This window comes from Lissotriton vulgaris, chromosome 6 (genome assembly GCF_964263255.1).
Source record: "Lissotriton vulgaris chromosome 6, aLisVul1.2, whole genome shotgun sequence".
NCBI lineage: Eukaryota > Metazoa > Chordata > Amphibia > Caudata > Salamandridae > Lissotriton > Lissotriton vulgaris.
The window spans coordinates 536,743,379-536,765,945 of NC_141694.1; the positions used below are offsets into that span (position 1 = coordinate 536,743,379).

General features: G+C 51.7%; 1 protein-coding gene across 2 annotated transcripts in view; it reads right to left on the reverse strand.

Annotated features, from left to right (window-relative positions):
• PHIP (PHIP subunit of CUL4-Ring ligase complex) overlaps positions 1–22,567 on the reverse strand; it is a 2,330,659-nt gene that overhangs the window by 1,443,466 nt on the left and 864,626 nt on the right. The gene's annotated exons all lie outside the window — the stretch shown is intronic.

The following is a 22,567-nucleotide window of genomic DNA, read 5'->3' on the forward strand; positions in this document are numbered from 1 at the left end:
AGAATATTCCATTTGTGGAGTGCTGCAGTCGGGGCCGGAGCTGAATTTTAATCAGGGGGGGACTGCAGTGTGTCTGCTGTTATACCAATGGCATAAATCACGCCGAGCCAGACTCTGCACCCACAGGCACCAGCTCCCGACTGTCAGGGTGGTCGGGAAGCAGCAGGAAAGGTCAGAGGTGCCAGGGAGAGGGGGCTGGACACACAGGAACGGAGGAACCAAGGAAGCAAGAAAGAGCAGGGAAGACTAGGGAGGAAAGGAGAGGAGGAAGAAAATAATATGATAAGGAAGAAGGAAGAGGGGCGAAGACAGGGATAAACGGAGGAGGGGGTTATGGGGGAGGAGAACAGAAGTGGATTGACAGAATAAAGACTACGGAAGTAAAGCGCGAAAACGAAGGAAGCAGTAGAGGCGGGCATGCAGGGTGGAAGGAGTAGAGGGGAAAGATCAACAGGATAGAAAGAAGAGAATGGAAGGAATAAAGACTGGAAGCTGCACATTGGGGACAGAAGAAATAATGAGCAGAAGTAGAGACGGAGAAAGGCAGACGGACAGAGAAAGAGACTGAAGAGGATGGGGCAATGTTGGAAAGAACGAGGAATGAGGTAAGAAAGAGAAAACCGGAGCGAGAACAAGGAAGGTGGAATGAAGAAGAGGAAATCAAATAAGGAAGGCAGTAATAAAGAAGATATGAGAATACAGGTGATGAAGTTGTAGAAAATATGGAGGAAGGGGAAGAAAGGAGAAAGTACACCAAAGCATGTAAGAAAATAAAAGATGCATCGAAGATGAAGAATGGGAGACAGGGAGATTGACAGAAAAATACACGAAGGAGGAGACTGAGAGAAGGAGATAGAAATGGGAGGAAAGTGAACAAGTCAGTGTAAAGTGGTAGGTGGAATGAAGCATGGGCCGCAAAGAACACAAAAATAAAGCGAGAAAAACTACCTCTGGCATTGCGCGGAGTGGGGCGGGGGAGCGGCTTCCTTTCAAGTCTGATGCCGAGGCATGGTGTGGGATGTGGCTGGCGATGTGCACGCGCCTGGCTCACATGAACTGAATTGAATCCGCTGTTTGGGGAGACTTTTCGGAAGCCTTACTATAATCTCGCCGAACAATGCTTACGTGTTGGTTTAGCGAGACCTAACAATTAATGTGTTTGTCTGTAACACAACTGGTGCTCATGTAAAGCGCTCTGATGCCTTCAGGTCTAGTTCGCGCCCCCCCACCCACAAATGTATAAACTTCACACAGGATGACTTCCTTCAGGATGTCCTGCACTGCTGCAAGCTCCTCAGTACAGGGCGGCACCTCTGAAACTCAATTCTTGCAAGAAGAATTGACAACCACCTCAAATTGTGAAAGCCTTCAAACCTGGCTGTTTATAGTTCCTTGAAGCTGTGAGACAGCATGCTGCTGAAGCACAGGGGATACGGGTTTGCAGTCACAGAGGTGTAGTTTGGTCAGTAAGATTGGGGGTGTGAGCTTCAGATTTCCCAACAATTGCGCTGGCATTTAATGTTATAATACATTATACAACAAGCAGGGTGCATGAGAGGGGCTAAAGTGGCAGTGGAAAGGGAGACAAATGAGGATGGGTAGCGGTACTAAGTGAGAGAAAACACAATATTTTGTAAAATAACCAATCAATCAATCAATCAAAGACATTTATAGAGCGCACTACTTACCCGTAGGGTCTCAAGGCGCTTGGGGGGGGGGGGGGGGGGGGGGGGGTGCCATTACTGCTCGAACAGCCAGGTCTTGAGCTTCTTCCTGAAGGAGAGGTGGTCTTGGGTCAGGCGCAGGTCGGGAGGGAGGGAGGGAGTTCCAGGTCTTGGCGGCCAGGTAGGAGAAGGACCTTCCTCCTGTTGTCGCTCTTCGGATGCGGGGGACGGCGGCGAGGGCGTGGTTGGCTGATGGGAGGTGGCGTTTGGGAGCGTAGAAGTTGATTCGGTTGTTGAGGTAGCTCGGGCCTTGGTCGTGTATGGCTTTGTGTGCGTGGGTGAGGAGACGGAAGGTGATTCTTTTGTTGACGGGGAGCCAGTGCAGGTCTCTCAGATGTGGCTGGTTCGTGGGATGTCGAGGATGAGTCTGGCTGAGGCGTTCTGGATCCGCTGGAGTCTCTTCTGGAGCTTGGCGGTGGTACCGGCGTAGAGGGCGTTGCCGTAGTCCAGTCGGCTGGTGACGAGGGCCTGGGTGACGGTCTTCCTGGTCTCGGTGGGGATCCACCAGAAGATCTTCCGTAGCATGCGTAGGATGTTGAAGCACGACGAGGAGACGGCGTTGACTTGCCTGGTCATGGAGAGGGAGGAGTCCAGGATGAAGCCCAGGTTGCGTGCGTGGTCCGTCGGTTTGGGTGCGGAGCCCAGGGCGGGGGGCCACCAGGAGTCGTCCCAGGCGGAGGGCGAGGAGCCCAGGATGAGGACCTCCGTCTTGTCTGAGTTCAGTTTCAGGCGGCTGGTCGTCATCCACTCGGCTACATCTTTCATCCCTTCGTGCAGATTGGCTCTGGCGGCGGCGGGGTCGTTGGTCAGGGAGAGGATCAGCTGGGTGTCGTCGGCGTAGGAGATTATGTTGAGGTTGTGTTGGCGTGCGATGGCCGCGAGGGGGCTCATGTAGACGTTGAAGAGGGTGGGGCTCAGCGAGGATCCTTGAGGGACGCCGCAGATGACTTTGTGGCCTCTGACTTGAACGGGGGTAGGCGGACTCTCTGTGTTCTTCCGTCGAGGAAGGAGATGATCCATTCCAGTGCCTTCTCCTGGATTCCGACGTTGCTGAGGCGCTGCACTAGGGTGCGGTGGCAGACAGTGTCGAATGCCGCGGAGAGGTCTAGGAGGATGAGGGCCGCTGTATCTCCGTTGTCCATCAGGGCTCGGATGTCGTCGGTGGCGGCGATGAGGGCGGTCTCGGTGCTATGGTTGGCTCGGAAGCCAGACTGTGAGGGGTCGAGGGATCCATTCGTCTCGAGGAAGGCGGCCAGCTGTTTTTTGACGGTCTTCTCGATGACTTTGGCTGGAAACGGGAGGAGCGAGATGGGGCGGTAATTCTTGAGTTCGGTGGGGTCCGCTGTGGGTTTCTTGAGTAGAGCGCTGAGTTCTGCATGCTTCCAGCTCTCAGGGAAGGTGGCGGTGTCGAAGGAGGTGTTGATAATGTCCCGCAGGTGGGGTGCGATGACAGCGTCCGCCTTGTTGAAGACGTGGTGAGGGCAGGGGTCGGTCGGAGATCCGGAGTGGACGGAGTTCATCATGCGGACGGTGTCTTCGGTGTTGACCGGAGTCCAGGCGCGGAGGGTTGTGGTGGGCGGCGTTGCTGCGGTCGTGGCGTGCGTCGGTTGAATGCTGAAGCTGTTGTGTATGTCCGCGATCTTGTTGTGGAAGTAGGAGGCGAGGGAGTTGCAGAGGTCTTGCGAAGGGGTGATGTCGTTGCTTCCTGCGTTGGGGTTGGAGAGCTCTTTCACGATGTTGAAGAGTTCCTTGCAGTTGTGTGCGTTGTTGTCCAGCCGGTCCTTGAATGCAGTTTTCTTGGCGGTGCGGATCAGTTGGTGGTGCTTCCGGGTGGCGAGCTTGAGGGTGGTCTTGTTGTCCGGTGTTGGTTCCCTTCTCCAGGCTTTCTCGAGGGCTCGGCAGTTCTTCTTGGAGCTCTTGAGTTCGTTGGTGAACCATGGGGCTTTCTTGCTGCCGGGTCTGTTAGGCGGGGTCCTCAGAGGGGCGAGTTCGTCCGCGCAGTTGCTGATCCACTTGGCGAGGTTGTCGGCGGCCTGGCTGGGGTTCGCTGAGCTGGCAGGAGGGTGCTGGCTCAGGGAGGCGGCGAGCTGGTCGGCCGTGATCTTGTTCCAGCTTCTTCGAGCAACCTGTTGCTGGTGGTGGTGGATCGTCGTTCTATCGAAGGTGAAGTGGACACAGCTGTGGTCCGTCCAGTGGAGTCCTGTGGCGTGGCTGAAGGCAATGTCTTTGCTGGATGAGAAGACGGCGTCGAGTGTGTGTCCGGCGAGGTGGGTGGGGGTGCTCACCAGTTGCTTGAGTCCAAGGTTGGCGAGGTTGTCGAGCAGGGTGGTGGTGTTGCGGTCGTTGTTGTTCTCCAGGTGGAAATTGAGGTCCCCCAGGAGGATGTAGTCAGCGGAGGGGAGGGCATGCGGGCTGACGAAGTCGGCGATGTCCTCGCTGAATTGTGTGCGTGGTCCCGGGGGTCGGTAGATCAGGGTGCCTCTGAGGGTGGTCTTCGGGTCGGTGTGTATCTGGAAGTGCAGGTGTTCGGCGGTGGTAAGGGTGTCGTCGGTGCTGGTCGTGATGCGGATGGTGTTCCTGTGGATGATGGCGATACCTCCTCCCATCTGGTTGGCGGTGCGGTCCCTCCATGTGACCTTGTAGCCCTCTGGGATGGCGATGGCGATGTCGGGAGCTGAAGAGGGGTTCATCCAGGTCTCCGTGAGGAAGGCGACGTCAGGGGCTGTGGTGTCGAGGAGATTCCAGAGTTCGATGGCGTGTCTGTGGACGGAGCGGGTGTTGAGCAGGATGCCCTTGAGGTGGTTGCTTTTAAAGACTTTTGAAGACTTTTAAAACAGAGAGGGAGACAGTGTATTTTTTGTCTGCATGTATGCAAACATTCCTGGTGAAATCCGACCGACACCTCACCATACCCGACTTAAAGCATCTGTACCCAACTATTTACCAGAAAAAGCATTTATTAGGGGGCTGTAGCAACACAAACACCCCTCCTCCCGAAGGTACGTCCCTGTGCAGTTGCATGCACGACCCTATCTGTACTCACATCTTTCTCCAGAATTTCAGATTTAAGGGCAGGTACATATTTGCCGCACAATGATTTTACAATGTCTCTGATTCTCACACAAATCACGCTCAGTACTTCCCGTAAAAGCCAGATTACATCCCACATTCTTTCAGCCATGCACACCGAAAGAGCCTCCCTAGACCGTGTTGGCAGTCGGAGGGCATCTTACATCATCGCTAGTGGTATAAAGTGCTACATTAATTCTGCAATACAGAACAAATCAAGTCAAGTAGCCAATACCCGAGGTAGAGGGATAGGGGCAGAGAAAGAACAAGAACACGAGAGAAGGCAGAGAGACAGCCAGATAAGCAAAGACAGAGAAACTGAAAAGTGGAGTAGAGCAAGAGAGATAAGCGTTAGGGAGAGGCAGAGAGAAACAAAGTGAGGGGGTGAGTGCAAGCGAGGCCTGGACAATAAGATTCCTGCCTGGAGAGGTGGGAGCACCACCCCAGACTGGACTTTCTGTATTGGGACAAGGAGGGTTGACAAGAAACAGACACTGCCTGGAGCACACTAGGTGCTCCATGCATAGCCCCAGCTCTGGCGCCAAAACTGGACAAAGGAAAGGGGGTGTAACCACCGCCCTTCCTGGTCCCACCCATATCAATCAATCAATCAGGAGTTTGTTAAAGCGCGACTACTCACCCGTAAGGGTCTCAAGGCGCTAGGGGTGGGTGGGGGGGTGCAGGTTCCATTCCATCAAGGAGGGGGTCTGTCGAAGAGCCAGGTTTTGAGGTTTCTTGCGAAGATGGGGAGCGATGTTGTCTGTCTGAGGTGGAGCGGAAGGGCGTTCCATGTTTTGGTCTTCGAGGAAGGAGAAGGAGCGGCCTCCCGATCTGGTCTTTCTGGTGCGGGGGACCACGGCGTAGGAGAGCTGGGCTGATCGTAGGGTCCTTTGGGGTGCGTGGAATTTGAGTCTGCTGTTCAGGTATGCTGGTCCGGTGCCGTGGAGGGCCTTGTGTGCGTGGGTGAGCATCTTAAAGGTGATTCTCGCCTCGACGGGGAGCCAGTGGAGTGTGCGCAGGTGCTGGGAGATGTGGCAGTGTTTTGGCAGGTTGAGGACCAGTCTTGCGGCGGCGTTCTGGATGTTCTGTAGCTTGCGGATGAGGTTTTTGTTTATTCCGGCGTAGAGTGCGTTGCCGTAGTCGAGTCTGCTGGTGACCAGGGCGTGAGTGACTCTCTTTCGGTGTTCGAGGGGGATCCATTTGAAGGTCTTACGGAGGGTGTGGAAGCAGGAAGATGAGACAAAGTTGATCTGGCGGTCCATTTTGAGCTCGGAGTCCAGGATGATTCCCAGGTTGCGTGCGTGGTCTGTGGGGGTTGGCGGGTTTCCGAGGGCGGTGGGCCACCAGGTGTCGCTCCAGGCGTCGGGGTTTGGGCCCATGATGAGTACTTCTGTTTTGTTGGTGTTTAGTTGAAGGCAGCTGTTTTTCATCCATTTGGCGACGGCTTCCATGCCTTCTCGAAAGTTGCGTCTGGCGGTGTTGGGCTCGTTGGATAGGGAGAGGATGAGCTGGGTGTCGTCTGCGTATGACACGATGTTGAGTCCGTAGGTTCTGACGATGGGGGCAAGTGGAGCCATGTAGACGTTGAAGAGCGTCGGGCTGAGGGAGGAGCCCTGGGGGACTCCGCAGGTGATCGGTGTGGGGTCCGAGAGGAAAGGGGGGAGTCTGACCCGCTGCGTCCTGCCGGAGAGGAAGGAGCAGATCCAGTCGAGGGCCTTGTCCTGGATTCCTGCATCGTAGAGTCTGCGTATTAGGGTGCGGTGGGAGACTGTGTCGAACACCGCTGATAGGTCGAGGAGGATGAGGGCTACTGTTTCTCCTTTGTCCAGTAAGGTGCGGATGTCGTCTGTTGCGGCGAGGAGGGCGGTTTCCGTACTGTGGTTTTTTCTGAAGCCGGATTGGGAGGAGTCGAGGATGTTGTGTTCTTCAATGAATGTGGTAAGTTGGCTGTTGATGGCTTTCTCGATGACTTTCGCTGGGAACGGGAGCAGGGAGATGGGTCTGTAGTTTTTGAGGTCGGTGGGGTCCGCTGAAGGTTTCTTTAGGAGGGGGTTGACCTTGGCGTGTTTCCAGTCGTCGGGGAACGAGGCGGTCGTCAGGGAGCGGTTGATGGTTTGGCGGAGCATGGGTGCGATGGTGTTGGCGGCTCTGTTGAAGATGTGGTGGGGCAGGGGTCCGTGGGGGCCCCTGAGTGGATTGACTTCATTGTCTTCAGTGTGTCCTAGTTAGCGAACCAGCCCCTTTAGTTGTATAGAGGTAGGAGCTGACCCAGGAGACTTTAGATTACTCCTGGAATCGACTAGAGACGAAACTCTGGACCCTTCGACATTCCAATCCAATCCAATCCAAAAATTCTTTATTTCGTCCGTTTAGGCCATAAAAGATACATATAAAACATTATTACAGAAAATACATATTATATTAAAACATTGTGTTAAAACATACTTTGGAAAAGTAGATAAAAACAAAAATCAATCCCAGTATGGATGTTAAAAAATACATTGGCAATACAATTTATGGAGAAGTTCCATCCTTTGGTAGTCAGGATTTTAATAATTTCCTCCTGATGTGCCACATTGCCATTAGAAATTTTGCAACTGCAAATACTATATGAGGGGAAGTATTTTTTTTCAATATTCTGTGTACGATCACAAAGCTCCTTACGCCCAAATTCCTACATAGAGGCACTAGCCAGTGTTTCCTAGGTCTATTGTAGGCTGGCCAAAGAACAGAACATGAATTTCCTCCTCATCATACTTGCTGCAGCCGGGGCATATTTTGTCTTCCCCCCTAGCCCATTTACATGTAAAAGATCTAATGGGCAGGGTACCAAACCTCCATTGGATGAATAATTTTCTTGCCAGTATCGGGAAGATGATATCCATAAAACTTTCAAAGTAGTAAGAATTTTTGGATTCCAGGAATCGTTCAGTTAAAATCCCATTATGAGGTGCGAGCACGAGGGAATCAAGACTTCTCTCCTTATATATTTGCACAAGTCTCTTCCGGGAAACTTTTTGGCAGCCTATCTCAGGGGCCTCCCAGAGCTCGTGTAGACTTAACCGGTACAGTTCTTTCTTCACAAAAGCCAACCACGGAATTTTGTCACATTGGTTCAGATTCATTATGTGGGTAAGATCTTGCCTATAGTGTACAAGCTCAGTGGTGGTCCAGAGCCTGTGCCAGAATCTAAGTGGCTTTGATTCCAGATCCTCACCTATGGGTGGGAGACCCACGTCTAATCTTAGGGGAAGCAGAGGTGTGCCACGGGGAAGGGCCAGGAGGCGTCTCAGAAAGTTGTTTTCTACACTCGCCAATGATGACCCTGCTTTGTGCCCCCATCGCTCGCTACCATATGATGCAGCCGCTTTAGCTTGTGTTTTGTACATTTCAACTGCCGGGGCAATAGGTTTATAGGTGGAAGTGTTCGTAACCTTCAGAATTGCCCCAGATAGTTGAGACAGCCTTATCCGAGATCTTGCTATTTGTGGTTCCCAGGATAAGTTCTCGTGAAGAGTTACCCCCAGGTACTGGAATGTTTTACCCTCTCCAGAGTTACAGAGCTCAGTGAAGGGTTAGGTCTTGTCTTGGGTGAGGGGTTAAATATCATGAATTTGGTCTTCCCTGTATTGATCTCTAGACCATATTGTCTACAGAAAAGACCAAATCCATCCAAGATCCGCTAAATCCCCATCGGGGATTTGGAGAGCAGGAGGGTGTCGTCAGCAAACATAATGGCCGGCACCCTCCTGCCTGCCAGAACTGGAGCATCATTATCCCTTACATTACCAAGATGGGATATAACATGATTAACATAAAGGCAAAACAGGGTTGGCGCCAAAACGCAACCCTGCCTTACCCCCCTAAGGACTGGGAACCTTTTTGACAATGCTCCACCCCTCCCACACCTGACCTGAGCAAAGTTACCATGGAGCCGGATTATGACCTGTAGAAGGTGTATAGGGACCCCCATCTTACTTAAAACCTCCCAGAGTTTCTTGCAGGGGACCAAGTCAAATGCTGACCTCTCGTCCACGAACACGATGTACAGCCTCCCCCCCTCGATCCTCACAGTTTTCCAATAGAGGAGTACGAGGCGGAAGATCTGGTCCATGGTGGACGTGTTTTTCCTGAAGCCAGCCTGGAGTGGGCTTAGAATGTCATTGTCCTCCATCCAGTCCAAGAGATGGTCCAGTATAAGGCGGGAAAAATTTTTTTGAGGCACATCTATAAGGCTGATCGGCCTGTAGTTGGCTGGGAGAAGAGGACAGCCCTTCTTGAAGATGGGTACTATCTCCGCCCCCAGCCAACTACAGGGGATCTCCCTGCCGCTCGCAATAGAATTGAAAAGAATAAGGAGATACGGGGCCCAGATCTCAGGATGGGACCTAAAGAGGTCACCAGGCAATCTATCCAGCCCCGGTGCTTTACCCAGTGCCAGTCTCTCTATTGCGCTGACCACCTCCCCAAGGCTAAATTCCAATCCGTCGCCAGATTGGGATAGGACGGCAGCAGCCACATCATTGGAACCTTCGAAGATATCTTCGTAGAGCTTACCAAAGGGGTCTTCCCACACAGAGGCTGCAATGTTGGGCTCCACTGCAGTTTTTGGTTCGCCGGTACCAATGTTTACCAAAGACCAGAATCTCCTAGAATCCCTCATCTCTAGGGCGAGAGAGAGATCCTGCCATCTGTCCCAGTCCCACTCTGACCTTGCCTGTGCCATTATGTCCTTATATTCCCGCCTAAGCTCAGCGACCTTGCCCCTGTCTGTTCCTGCTTTTATTGCTGTTATTAACTCAGACTTGGCCTTTTTACAGTCTGAGTTATACCAGGTAGAGGTTCGAGTCTTTTGCTTGCGCTGCACTACTTCCGGGAAAAGAACCTCACCCAGAACGCCCACTAACTCTTCGTGGATTAAAGCTAATTTATTATTAAAGTTTTGAAGTCTGGGTTGGTTAATTAAATTATCCAAGTCCTCTAACTTGGGGAGTGCTAGCTCATACAATTTCCTAATGCTTTCTTGCAAATTTACCAGTTTCTCCCATTTTACCCTACGCCTGTTGGAGGTGAGAACCAGGTTACTTAGGTTCTCCCTGGTCTCAGCGGGCTGCGGTCCAACTGCAGCTACAGGATACACCATGTCTAATAAAAGTGAATTGTGGTCACTGTCCGTTCGTGCAACTACTTTAAAATCTTTAACCTTGGACCACAGGCTAATATCTACGAAAATGTAGTCCAGCCGCGATTCCTGATCCTTCCTGTTAAAAGTACATATTGAAGGGGTGTCTGAGATTGTTCGCCCATTGCAAGCCCTTAGAGCAAAATTAAGTGTCAAAGACATAATTTGCACTGCAAGAGGAGACCAAGATTTGGGATGTGGAGATTGACACACCGGAACACCCCAAAAGTCATCTTCTGCTGTGAGTGCGCCTTCCCTCAACCCTTCCAGTGGTTCGAAGTGACTATTGAAGTCTCCACCCATCAGTATCTTACAGTCTTTGGGTAGTTGGCCCAGAAAGGACGAGAGATCATCAAGTGTAGGTGACTCCATGGTGGGACCAACTGGACGAAAGTACACATTTATGATTGCTAACTTAGGGGCATTGGGCCATTCGAGCAAGACACACTGTATGTCCTGGGAGGACGTAACTACATTCTCCACAGTGCATCCAATGTGGCTGGCTACCCACACCGCCAAGCCGCCCGAGGGTCTCCCCTTGCCACTCCAACTGGCCTTGATTTCAAAAGGTAGCATATCCCATTCTGTACAGGGGTTCCCTAGCCCAAGTCTCTTGAAAGAGACAAACATCACTATTAGCTACTAGGACATCCCAGTCATCAGTATGTATTTTGTTGGCAATGCCCGCAACGTTCCAGGACAGAACCTTCAAAATTACGGGTAGAGTTTTAGATTTGGAGGCCAATGACCTAATTTTAGCGTGATGAGTGACCACTTGCGCAACAGAGGAGCCTTGTGATTGTGTTAGTTCCTGATTATGTGAGGCAGAAGATATTGAAATCGGATCAGGCTGATCTGTGGGTATCAGAGCGTGGGCATGAGTACTACCAGGTAAAATGTTATCTTGTGCCCACGCACTGTAGAGGGTTGGATTATCTACACGGGGCATTTCATGTTCCCGAATGGTTCTGACAGCACTACTTCCCACAGTCCCTTGCCCTTCAGTCCCTTGCCCTTCGACATTCACTTGAGCTGAAGACTGAAGAATCTCCCTTGTGGCCAAGGAGTGACCACCCTGGGCAACCAGGCACCATCCAGCGTTTAGTTGCTTCGACAGTGAAATGGATCATAAACAAATAAAATAAGCTCCTGAGTGGCGCCGCACGCGCCACTGCGAGCATATGTCTTCAATTATGGCGGCCGTGTCTGGCTGCCATAATTGAAGACACATGGGCTTTGGTGCGCATAACAAACACCAATAGGCCATAGGCGGAGTTAAGCGACCGCCTATGGCCTATTGCGTGTTTTGTTATATAACAGCACGCATGCAAAGCCCAATCACAATGGACCTTGAAATGCACATGCACGACCTATGTGGAATTTCAAGGTCCATTTTTGAAACCCTAGTAAAAGTGCTTTTCGCTCGCTTCGCTTGCAAGCCCTAAAAAGGTGAAAAAGATATCGTACCTGATGAGAAGACACTGGGGTAACACTCTTTTGTCCAAAACTGAAAAGATAGTGCAGAAATTATATGTTAGAATGATTAAGGAGCTGCAAAGAGGGTATACAAACACCATCACCCTAGTCAACACACACTGTCAACCAAGATTAGGCCTGTATAAGTTCCCTTTTGAGTTAGGGGGTACAGGAAACAACAGTGAGCAGAAATACTACGCCAGCCAAACCCTAGACAACACACACTGGCAAAGTAGATTAGGCCTGTATAAGCTCCCTTTTGAGTTAGGGGGTACACAAAACCACGGGGAGCAGAAATACTACCTGCTCCCCATGCACGCCAGCCAAACCGTACACAACGCACACTGGCAAAGTAGATTAGGCCTATCATCACTGGATAGTATGTATGAAAAGGCCATTATCAATAAGGGAAAGTAGAGAAAAACCCTTCCCCTGAGGAATATTCTGATTTGGGAGGGAGTGAACGGAATACCTAACGAGAAATATTGGCTCAAGCCTATCCATTCACCCTCTGTTGGAAAATAATAGTCTAAAACCCGGTCCATTGGAAAAACCGAGCGAAAAATCAATATGCACACATTTGGTATAAGAGCGCCCGCCATGTGGGGAAAATTAACCCCACAGCAGAGTCCCGTGTCATATATCCACCAGCTAACCTGGCCCTCCCACGTTGAATGAATCGCAAGGGACTGAAGAACCTGGAGTTATAGGGGAGCGCCAGCAACGCAGTTAAGCGCCTGACAATTTTCAGTTGTTATCGGAAACCCTGAACCCAAAAAAGGTGATTGCTTACTTGACGGCGGACATGCCAGAAACCTTGGTAATCAGGACACAACCCTTGGCCATGGGTGTTGAAGTCGGCATGGAGGTCTTCATACATCAGAAATGCTAGGATCTGTTTCTGCTGACAGTGAAGGTGTAATAATAATTCACATTGGCAAAGCGCAAACGATCACCCGTAAGGGTCCCGAGCTGTAGGGGTCGTCAGGAAGATTAAGCAAGCTATTGCCAGAGTCACATGGTGCCAGGCTAATCTGGCGCCGAGGATCGAACCGTGATCCCCAGATTCCAGCGTCAGTCGCCTTAACGCCACACCCCTTTCCAATATAAGGCCTTAGAAGGGTGTCTAAGGGAAAAGGAGTCAACCCCTCCTTTAGTAGGAGGAACAGGAACCTCCTAAGTTGGCGGTAGCTCTGTTTACAATATATTGGAAAGAGCCAAAGAGGCTAATGGGAACGAAGGTAATAATACCAGCACACCAAAGCGCCTGAAGGAACCCTTGCACGGAGAGCTCCAGAGTGAGCTTCAAGGGGAAGTATGTGAAGGATTGCACCCTCAGACAACGCCAGAGAACGAGATAATGGATGAACCCCCTGAGGCATAGGGGAACGGAAGTGCAGCTGGAACCGGCCCTGATATTGTGCATTCCCGAAAAGGGACCGGAAGCAGAAACCCTGAAGCATAAGGGGTTATAGGCGAAAATGGCGATAAGAAGGTGCAAACGTAAAGGACCGTTATTATGACGTATCCCCAGGGGTCTAGGGGAAGGCTAAACTTGCCCCAAAAACTCCAGATACCTTGCCACAAAGTTAATGGTGAACGACCCCCCATGTGGCATGGATAAATCATCCATTTCCCAGAAAAGGGATTTACATCTCTTGGAGGAGAAGGGGTGAAAAACGTACCCAAAACCGTATCGTGGACCCTGCAACCCGCGGAGTCCCCAGAGATACTGAACTATCTAGTACGACAGTGCTGTATTTATCGTATTTAAGATCTAGAATCAGGCGGGAGTGGATGTCAATGGTAGGAAGAAGACCGACCTTGGCGGTAGGAGAAATGAAATAGGAAAAAAGAACAAGCATTTACAATGCAACGGTTTCGCCTTCGGAAAAGTTTGAGCTATTGGCATTGTAAATGACAAACTTTTTATTTATGTGTTGGTTTTGAAAACAGATAAATAAATGGCATTCTCATTTACAATGCCAATAGCTTACTCTGTCGCAAATGCAAGACGTATTGCATTTGCACACACACACCCACACAAGAGCCCCCCACACACACACACACACACAAGAGCCCCCCACACACACCACACAAGAGCCCCCCTTGGTCTTGGTTGGAATCAGACCCTGGCCTTGGGAGTCACTTGATGCTTCATCTTATAGAGATGTGAACCCTGACCTTGGGGCCTGAGTCCTGGCTCTGTGAAGGAGCTGCTGCTTCACCTTGATAAGGATTTGTGCCCTGTTATTAATCAATATTCCAGACAATACAATGACTTAAAACAGCGTTTAGCTGTTGTCAATGCTAAATACCTGGGCATACAACAATTTTTTAGTGGGAAAAAACTTAAAACATATCGTTACTGTAATATAAAGTTTAAACGTACTACTGTAGCCAACTGGTTTCACCTGCCCCTACTCTGTACTCAGAGGTGTCAACTTATTCCTGGAACCTAAACTCTACGAAAACCTACTTCACAGCATGGCTTCGGACTAACAATAACACTCGGTAATGTTCGCAGCGTGAGGGTGTCACTTTACATATACTCACGACCATTCATTGCTTTCTACAATCAAACAAAAATATTGAGATCTGAATAAACTCACGAGGCAAGTGTAAAAATAGTATAATTGCTATTTTTTTGTTTTAATGAAAATATGGCAGCAATTTCCTTGTACGGACTTGAAACACCGCTGTCCAGATGACCCCCAGGGATTAGCTTTCTGGCTGCAGAGTAAACAGAGCAGGTAAGGCGCGTAGGGCAAACATCCGGGCCTGCGGCGGGAGCAGGGCGCAGCCGCCCATTCCCAGCCAATTAACCACTTAGGGAGCAGCTGTGAAGGCACCCCCGGGGAGCCGCAGGTAGCGCTGCAGGGCGCCGAGGCGGAGACTAGCACAGACCCGCACGCTCTGCCCTGGGGGTATGCGCCCCCCAAGGAGCCCCTTAAAGCGTACTTTGCTCTCAGAGTGGGGGCCTGAAAACTAAACCGGGACCCAAAAACTTTTTACCGAGCAAGAGCCATGCGCCTCGAAGGAGCCACGTCCTCGCTGCACGTAGCGCTTTAGGGCCATTTCGAAACTTGGGAAGCGAGAGAGCTACCATACAAAAGGTATTAGAGGGGGTTGGTGGTAAGAAAACAACGCACCCAGCACATTATTGGCACCGACGCTTGAAAAGTGGATCACACGAGGGCTCTGGAGGCTCAATCAGTCCGCGGCCATAAACCTGACTCTACTGCCCTGGTTTCTTCAGCGGGACAAGGGGGCGGGGGAAGCAACCTGAACACGTATCGTTCACCCTGCTGAGTAGGCATCCCATGAAACCCGGCGTGGGCCCCCCGCTCCACCCCTCCCCCTCTTTAGCATGAGCGCTGCAAACGCCGGGAGTTTCCAACTTTACCGCTCCCGTCCCCCCCAGCGTGGCTCGACACACCACGAAGATGAGTGCGCCCCGCGGGACTTACTGCAAATGCCAGCGTGAGGAAGAGGAGCATATGGTACCTTATTGCGACATGTGCACATCATGCAATTTATATAGCTAGCACTTGGCACTTTTATGCGATTTTGCACGAATACATTTTGTTTAGGTTGTACATAAAGTTACCCATGATGAATGTATTGAGGGCTGTTAACCATAGTTTTGTACTTTAATGATTGCTTATACGGTTGTTATTGACAAACCGAATAAAGCTTTTGAAACGAAATGACATGAATAAAGTGCTGATTCCATTCCCTCCATTAAACATTTTCCGTGCTTGCACTAGGAGGATGCCTTCATTTATTTGACGCGCTTCTGCCTGCGGTGCAGTAGTAGACACGTGTCTGCCATGCATAGCCGGAGGGAGTCTGGCCCCGAGGCTGAAGCATCCCCTCCTGCGGGTGAGGTGAGCGACTCCAACCCTCCCTGTGATCCCTGTTAAGGGGAGGCTGAGACCGGACAGCCAGCGCTGCCCCTTCGAATGCCCCCCCCCCCCCCCCCCCCCCCAATAAAAACTGACTGATACTCTGTGTGACGTCGCTGCTGCTCATTTGCAGCGCTACGATGCCTGCGGGACGAGTGGGCGCTGTATAAAGCTTCAACAAATAATAATAAAGTCAGTCTCATGCACAGAGCGGAGCATCGCCCCGGCAACAGTCCGCTGCAGACTCACCGCTGGCGGCTGCAGGACAGGCGAGGAGCCGGGCTGAGAGCAGGAGGAGGTAGGCGGCAGGGAGCATGGTGCGCCGAGGAGCAGCGCCTTGAAGCGGCAGGTGCAGCGCCTCAGAGCGACGCCTCGCACTGCACACTGTCTCCACGCTGACTCCAGATGCCGGTCGGGGCACGTGACCTGACACCCTGAGGCGGTCCTGTCGAGGCCAGGCAACCTTAACCAATCATCAGCGATGAGAGCGGGGCCACGCCTCTGTGCTTTGCCTGGCCTAAGGCGTGGATTACAAGGTCTCCCTATCACAGCAGACTGCTTTCCGGGAAGGATTGGGGAGGGGTGGTTTGCGTTGAAAGCATCCCCCGCGAGGAGCTGAAAAACAGGGCGGTCTCAGCAGTGCTCTACATGCTCTCTCCTACTGAGCGCACGCCCCCCCCCCCCTCCCCTGCGAAAGGTGCGTATCAGGGCCTCAGTGAGACGAACTGAGAGAGACAGTGACAGAAGACAGAACAAGCACCTACGAGGACAGTGGGGGGCGGGAGAGGAACGGACGGCGGGAGGGGGCGGGAGAGGACACAGGGGGCGGGAGGGGGGCGGGAAAGGACACGAGGGGAACGGACGGCGGGAGGGGGCGGGAGAGGACACAGGGGGCGGGAGGGGGGCGGGAAAGGACACAAGAGGAACTGACGGCGGGAGGGAGGCGGGAAACGTGGGGACGGCGGGAGGAGGGACACAAGGCAGGACAGCAGCAAGCACGGCCCGGCCGGACCAGACTCGGGGGCGTTCCCGGCGTCGCGTGACGTCGGCAAAAGCCAAAGAATCTCGGGAACGCCCCCGTGTCTGGTCCGGCATTGACGGACGCCTCTCTGTTCCAATGGCTAGCCTCCATTTATGGAGCTAGCCAATGAAGCAGAGAGGCGTGTTCAAGTCACCCATACTAGAAACTACAGATTTCTCTGGAGGAGGAGCCTAACGGCTCCGCCCCCCAGCGAAACCTAAAAAGGATAAGAAACAAGACAAAACAACAACGCCCAAAGGATATGCGTAAATAATAATGATGGGCGGTCATAGGGCTTACCACACCGTGTTGAGGACTGTATACCTGGGGCCCTGGTGACCGACACTGGGGTGGAAAAATCCCGATTGGCACCGAGTGCATTCTGGGGCGAATGCTCCTTTAATGTACGTTTCATCCTCCTTGTAACTCACCCAGCCTTGTAAGGGTGTCCGAATGTAATATTGTAGTGCCAAGCACCAATCACGCCCGTGTAAGGGTGTCAGAATGTAATATTGTAGTGCAAGGCACCAATCACGGAGGAGTAAGAGGGGGAGCCAACCCTTTGCACACCAGAAGTGAAACTAATAATATAACCGGCTCCTCAGCAGAGCTGTAGTCGAAATCATTGCAGCCCACAAGGGCGTAAGAGCCATGTCTAGTTATAAGGAGCGTGTGCGCACTCCGAGGGCCCTCCTGTTGTTACAGCCGGTAAGGCGTAAGTCAAAAAATTGCTCCGTCTGAACTTGAAGCATTAGGAGCCTAGGAGCAATTTGGGAACACGAGCGAAGGGCATAATCCAAACTGGTATAAGTGGAACCTGATTGGGTTACGCCCCCCGGCTCGTAATCGTCTCTAATCCGCACTCAGCCACTTGGGAAGGCCTGTCGCGGATAAGCGAGAAACTGCGCCATGATAGGAAGTAGTCCCTGATGTACTCATGGAAGTACATTGCGAAGGTACTAGTTTGGGACAATATATAGTACCTACCTGCACTGAATACGTAACCCTTGGCATTAGTAAGATACCTTACCATCACCCGACAGTGGTGTAGTAGTAACGCTGGAACCCCAGAGCGGGGCCAAGCTCTCCCAGCCCCGTCTGGATTTAGCGTCCAGTTGGGCCAACGTATGTAGAGTCAATCTATAACATGAGAGCACGCCATCTCCACACCAACGTGAGCGTCTTAAGGCTGCGTGACTGGAAGTGTTAACCATTTCGTGTTATGACACAAAGACATCGTCTAGGCAGTTGAGGCATGAAGCTTATAATGCAAATTGCACAGGCATTGCAACTAGAAGCGCACATTGGTAAAACCCCACCGGTCAAGGAACATTTCAAGTATCTCGCCCGTGGGCGAAAACAATTCCTGTCGGGAACACTTAGTAAGCGTGAGAAACCAAGGGACAGTAAATAACACAGAAAAGCTGCAAGGTCCCTTCTATTACAGGTGGAAATACATATGAACACATATAACAGAGATCTGTCAGGCCTTTATTGTAAAAGGGGTGTAAAACGGGTATAAAAACTAAGTCTAATAAGGCCACCCGCGTTGAGGATAGACCGCAGTATTTTGATCTTAATTTGATTTTGACTTAAGACTGACTGCTCCTCCAAAGACACCTCCAAATCTAATTCACACCCTCGCTATCTTCTGAAGGAAGACCTCCCATTATCGAAAAGTCTATTGTCCAGGACTATGGAAGTTCCTTCCGAGTGTGTTCTGGTAGTTTGAATGTTTACCATTTTTTCCAGTATTATCCTTGTACCGGTGTATGGTACCCTTTTGTAACTTGCACATGTCACTTTTCTCTTGTAACACACTGTTTGCTACCTCTCACATTTTGTTTGCTTTAGATACTTGCACAAGTGCCACCATTGCCTACGAAACGTTTGTTCTTGTGCTGGAGTGTCTGCCATTTATTGCAGTATTATACCTCTACTTGTACTTTGTATGCTTTTGTAACCTGCACACATATCACTTTTTAGGTTTCGACCTGGCGAGGGGCACACAGTGCCCCTCCCAGATCGAAAACTTTTGTCTACAGTAGGGATGTTCGGACCGCCTCTGTTTCCCATTGGCTAGCTCCATAAATGGAGGCTAGCCATTGGGAGACAGAGGCTGTCAATCACGCTTTCTCGGGAAAACGCGATTCGGGGGCGTTTCTCAGGCTCTTTTTAAGTCCCGCCCCTTTGTCCCGGGCCGCGCTGTGATTGGCTGCCGGCCCGGGACACCCCTGTGACGTCATTTTCCGGGCCGCGCTGTGATTGGCTGCCGGCCCGGGACACCCCCGTGACGTCAGCCAATCACAGCACGGCCCGGGACCTGACTTGTTTTATTATCTCGCCCCCTCACCAAAGCAGGACCACCTTACACTTATGACACATCTCTAGTGTGTTAGGAACTAGGTTTAGCGCCATGCCTCCAGAGGACTACAAACTGGTAGAACATTAATGCATGGCCAGGGATTGTGAAATTCACTGATGCGAGTACTTTTGAGATGGCCCCTGAGGCTCGTAACAGGCCATCTCCTACATAAGCCATTGCTTGGCTTACTGTTCTTGACACGTGACCACGCCCCCCCTTGTTTCATTTTGGTTCCTGGTTGCTGCGCGTTTGGTGTATTGTCCAGCTCTCCGTCCCGTCTTTAATTATGGGTTTATCCAGCCTTGGCCCCGGACTCTTGCGGACCTCCTTGGCCCCCTTTCAAGAGAGGTACATTCCTGTTGGCGTGCACGTCGCTGTTCCGCTCCGCCCGCTTCTAAGCCGGTCAGCGCACCACACCTTTAATTTTGGCATCTCCCTTTCGCCTTTATTCGAGTTGCTGCTCCGCTCCTGTGAACTTGGAGCCGGCCAGCACGCGACCCCCCCAGCCTCATATTTCTTTGCTCGTGAGCTCTGCCTGCACGCGCATTGCTGCTACGCTCCTAATTCCTGAGCCGGTCAGCACGCCGTGTCATAGGTGTCACTCCTCAGAGTTCCCATCATTTCTTTTTATCGTATGTTTTGCTGCTCTGCTCACGTACTCAAGCTGAGCCGGCCAGCACACTACGTTTTGGAGAATTGTTTCCTGTACACACTCACGTTGTTGCTCCGCTCTGCCCGCTACTTTGAGCCAGTCAGCACATGATTTTTCAAAGGCACTTTTTGTGTAGTTTCCCAGTCATATTATCCCATTCCCTTCGGCCCTATAACTCATCTATAGAACCTTCCCTATCCCTCTCAGTTGTTTTATACACCACCACCCAATATCCTCCTACAAACCTGGCAGAGTGATGGATGAGAGTATCCCCTTAGTGTAGTACATGCAAAACAGAAACATTCTAGATACATCAACTACTGGCTCCTGTTTCTTTCACGATGTTCAGGGATTTTCCTCTCTCCCTTGGCCTTGTTTTTTTAGCCGTCTCTCTCCCGCCCGCCCACTGTCCGTGCCTCCTCCCTCCCGCCCACTGTCCGTGTTCGATGCCTTCATAAATAAAAGAAATAAATAAAATCCCCCTCCTTCCCGTTGTCCTGCCTTCTCCCTCCCGCCGTCCGTGCCACCCCCCGCCCGCCCACTGTCCGTGCCACCTCCCGCCCTCCCACCCACTGTCTGTGATGCTGTGAGGAGAGGGGAAGGTGTGTGGGAGGGGCAGGCGCGAGACGGCGCGTGCCGTGCCTGGAGAGAGGAGCGTGGTACGCGAGACCGGGGGACATGCACTTCTCCATCCCAGAGACCGAGACCCACAGCGGGGAGGGCGGGTCCTCCTACGTGGTGAGTGATTGGGTCCCTGAGGGCGCCCGTGCCTCTCACCCCTCTGCTTTACTCTGTGCCCTTCTCACCCCACCTATCTCTGGCTGTCCCGCTGTCTGTCTGCGGGTGTTGTCACCCTCTCCTCCTGTGTCCAGCTGGCGGTGCTCCTTTTGATTTTGATTATCCTGCATCTCTCGTGCCTGTCACCCCTCTTCTTACCCCGCCCCCATCATGCCGGTACATGAGCATCCTCCTGTCTGTACCCCCACTCTCCCTCTGCAGGGCCAGTCTCCCCTTCTGCCTACAATAGACTAGAGTCGACTCTGCACTGGCGTGGCTTCCGTTTTGTTGTGCCCGAACACCATGCAGCAGCCGGTGCCCACGTGAGGGCCACAGTGCCCGGGAGGGTCTCAGCACATCCCTTGGCGCCTACCTACCGACTGCCCCCAGTGCCACGTTAAGGAGGCGGAGTCATCCCCCACCTGCCCCCCAAGTCTGCCCCGTTCGTCAGAGCATCAGATGCATTTTTAATATTATTTACATAGCGCTACCCGTACCCCCTTGTGGCCTGAAGCGCTTCCTCACTTCTTAAGTGTCTACTCTGTGTATGTCTAGCGCTTCCTGGCCCTGTCCTGGTCACGGAAGCGCTACCGTTTTCACTGACCCCCTGGGCGCTTTTCGTGGTGCAGGATTCGTAGCGTGTTGCTTGTACATTGGCCTCTGTGGGGTAATTGGGTGCAGCATGGAAGGTTTTGTATGTAGTGCTCGCAGCTACAAGTTTTATCTTTGAAATGCTGCAAAGAGCGAGTCATCTTATAATACAAACTCGGAGCGCAGCATTTTATTAGCCTCAGCAGGATGAAAGGCCCACGTGGCTCCTCCAGCGTGTAAGCTGCAGGTTGCAGATACATCTCACTTTCAGGCGCATTAACCCACTGAGCTATGCCGACGGGCTTTCCTGCTGTTTCTGTTTAGAGATCGGATGCCTGATGGTGAACTTTAACTGCAAGTCCTGCCTGGCTTCCTCCCGCCACACTGGCCCCGGGGATCTCACGGGCCGTTTACAAAATATGAACCAAACAATGCAATCCACTAAATATACCATAATGCACCTTGACACCGCGATCTTCGCCCTGCTCACCTGGCTCCGGCCTCCATCCGGAAGGCCTGTCCTGCAGCGCTCCGTGGGCCCCCTGCCGGGGCTGCCCCCCTACTTCTGAGCCCCTCCCCCCCGTCACTCACCTCTTGGTGGGAGCTGATTTAGAGGCTGTTCCAGTTTATTTACTGCCTTTCACTGAGTGAAACGCAACCTTTGACCCAGCGCACTCGCCAGGATCAGCAGGGGACGACCCTCACCTGGGAGGGAAGGAAGGAACAGGGGGCTATAATTAACAGGAAATGGCGCAGCGGGGTGTTGCGGCCAATTTAGCTGTGCCATGCCACGTCATTTAAAACAAGCGCTGGCGTTGCCAATAGGTTTCGCATTTGGAAATTTGGAGCTATTGGTTTTGTAAATGACATTTTATATTTATATATCGTTATTGGCATTGTCAATAACAATATATAAATATAAAATGTCATTTACAAAACCAATAGCTCCAACTTTCCAAAGGCGAAACCTATTGGCAACGCCAGTGCTTGTTTCTCCTGTAATGTACCGATTGCTACCTCATGTATTTTGGTTGCTCACTATTGTCATTTTTTATCATGTAACTTACCGTTTGCTTTTGTAATTTGTTAATTTGCAATTGTTTCCTCTTGTATCATTACTGGTCCTAAAGTGAAGCGCTCTGACACCTTCGGGTAAAGTCCGCGCTATATAAAATCGCATAAATAAATAAATAAAATAAAAATAAAAGCAGAAATTGCAACTATGCCGAAACCGGGATTGAACCCGGGTCCTCCAGCTCTGCAGTCAAACGCTCTCCCAACTGAGCTATTGAAGCTTGCTTGAATTAAGGCGACGCACGCTTGCCCTTGTCTGGCTCCGCCATGAAGCCTCGTGCACCGAGCCTTCCACAGACTCTGCAGCGGGAGAAGGCGCAACATCAGTACGCCGCTTCCCCGGAGCACTCCACCACGCAAGCAGGCCATGGGGGGAGTTAAACCTGGTCGAAGGGGCCGCACTGTCAATGTAGGCAACGCTCTGCGGAGTACACCGCGCGGGGGCCGATCCGCCCTAATTAACCATAAAACCCAATAGCGCCCGCGAGCGCTGTACACTAAAGCACCTGAACAGCTCCACCCCCGTGACGTAGGGGGTACAAAGCGCCATGGGGGAGCGACGCCTAATAGCTTGGTTCTGAGAATCATTGTATCCCCGTGACGTAGGGGAGGCAGCCACTCACGGGGATACAATGATTCTCAGAACACCGGGCTGGATCCTGTGTTTTTCAGGAACTGAAATGTATCTATTTCGTGAGGCAGGAGGCCCGGGCTTTTCTTTCCAGGGG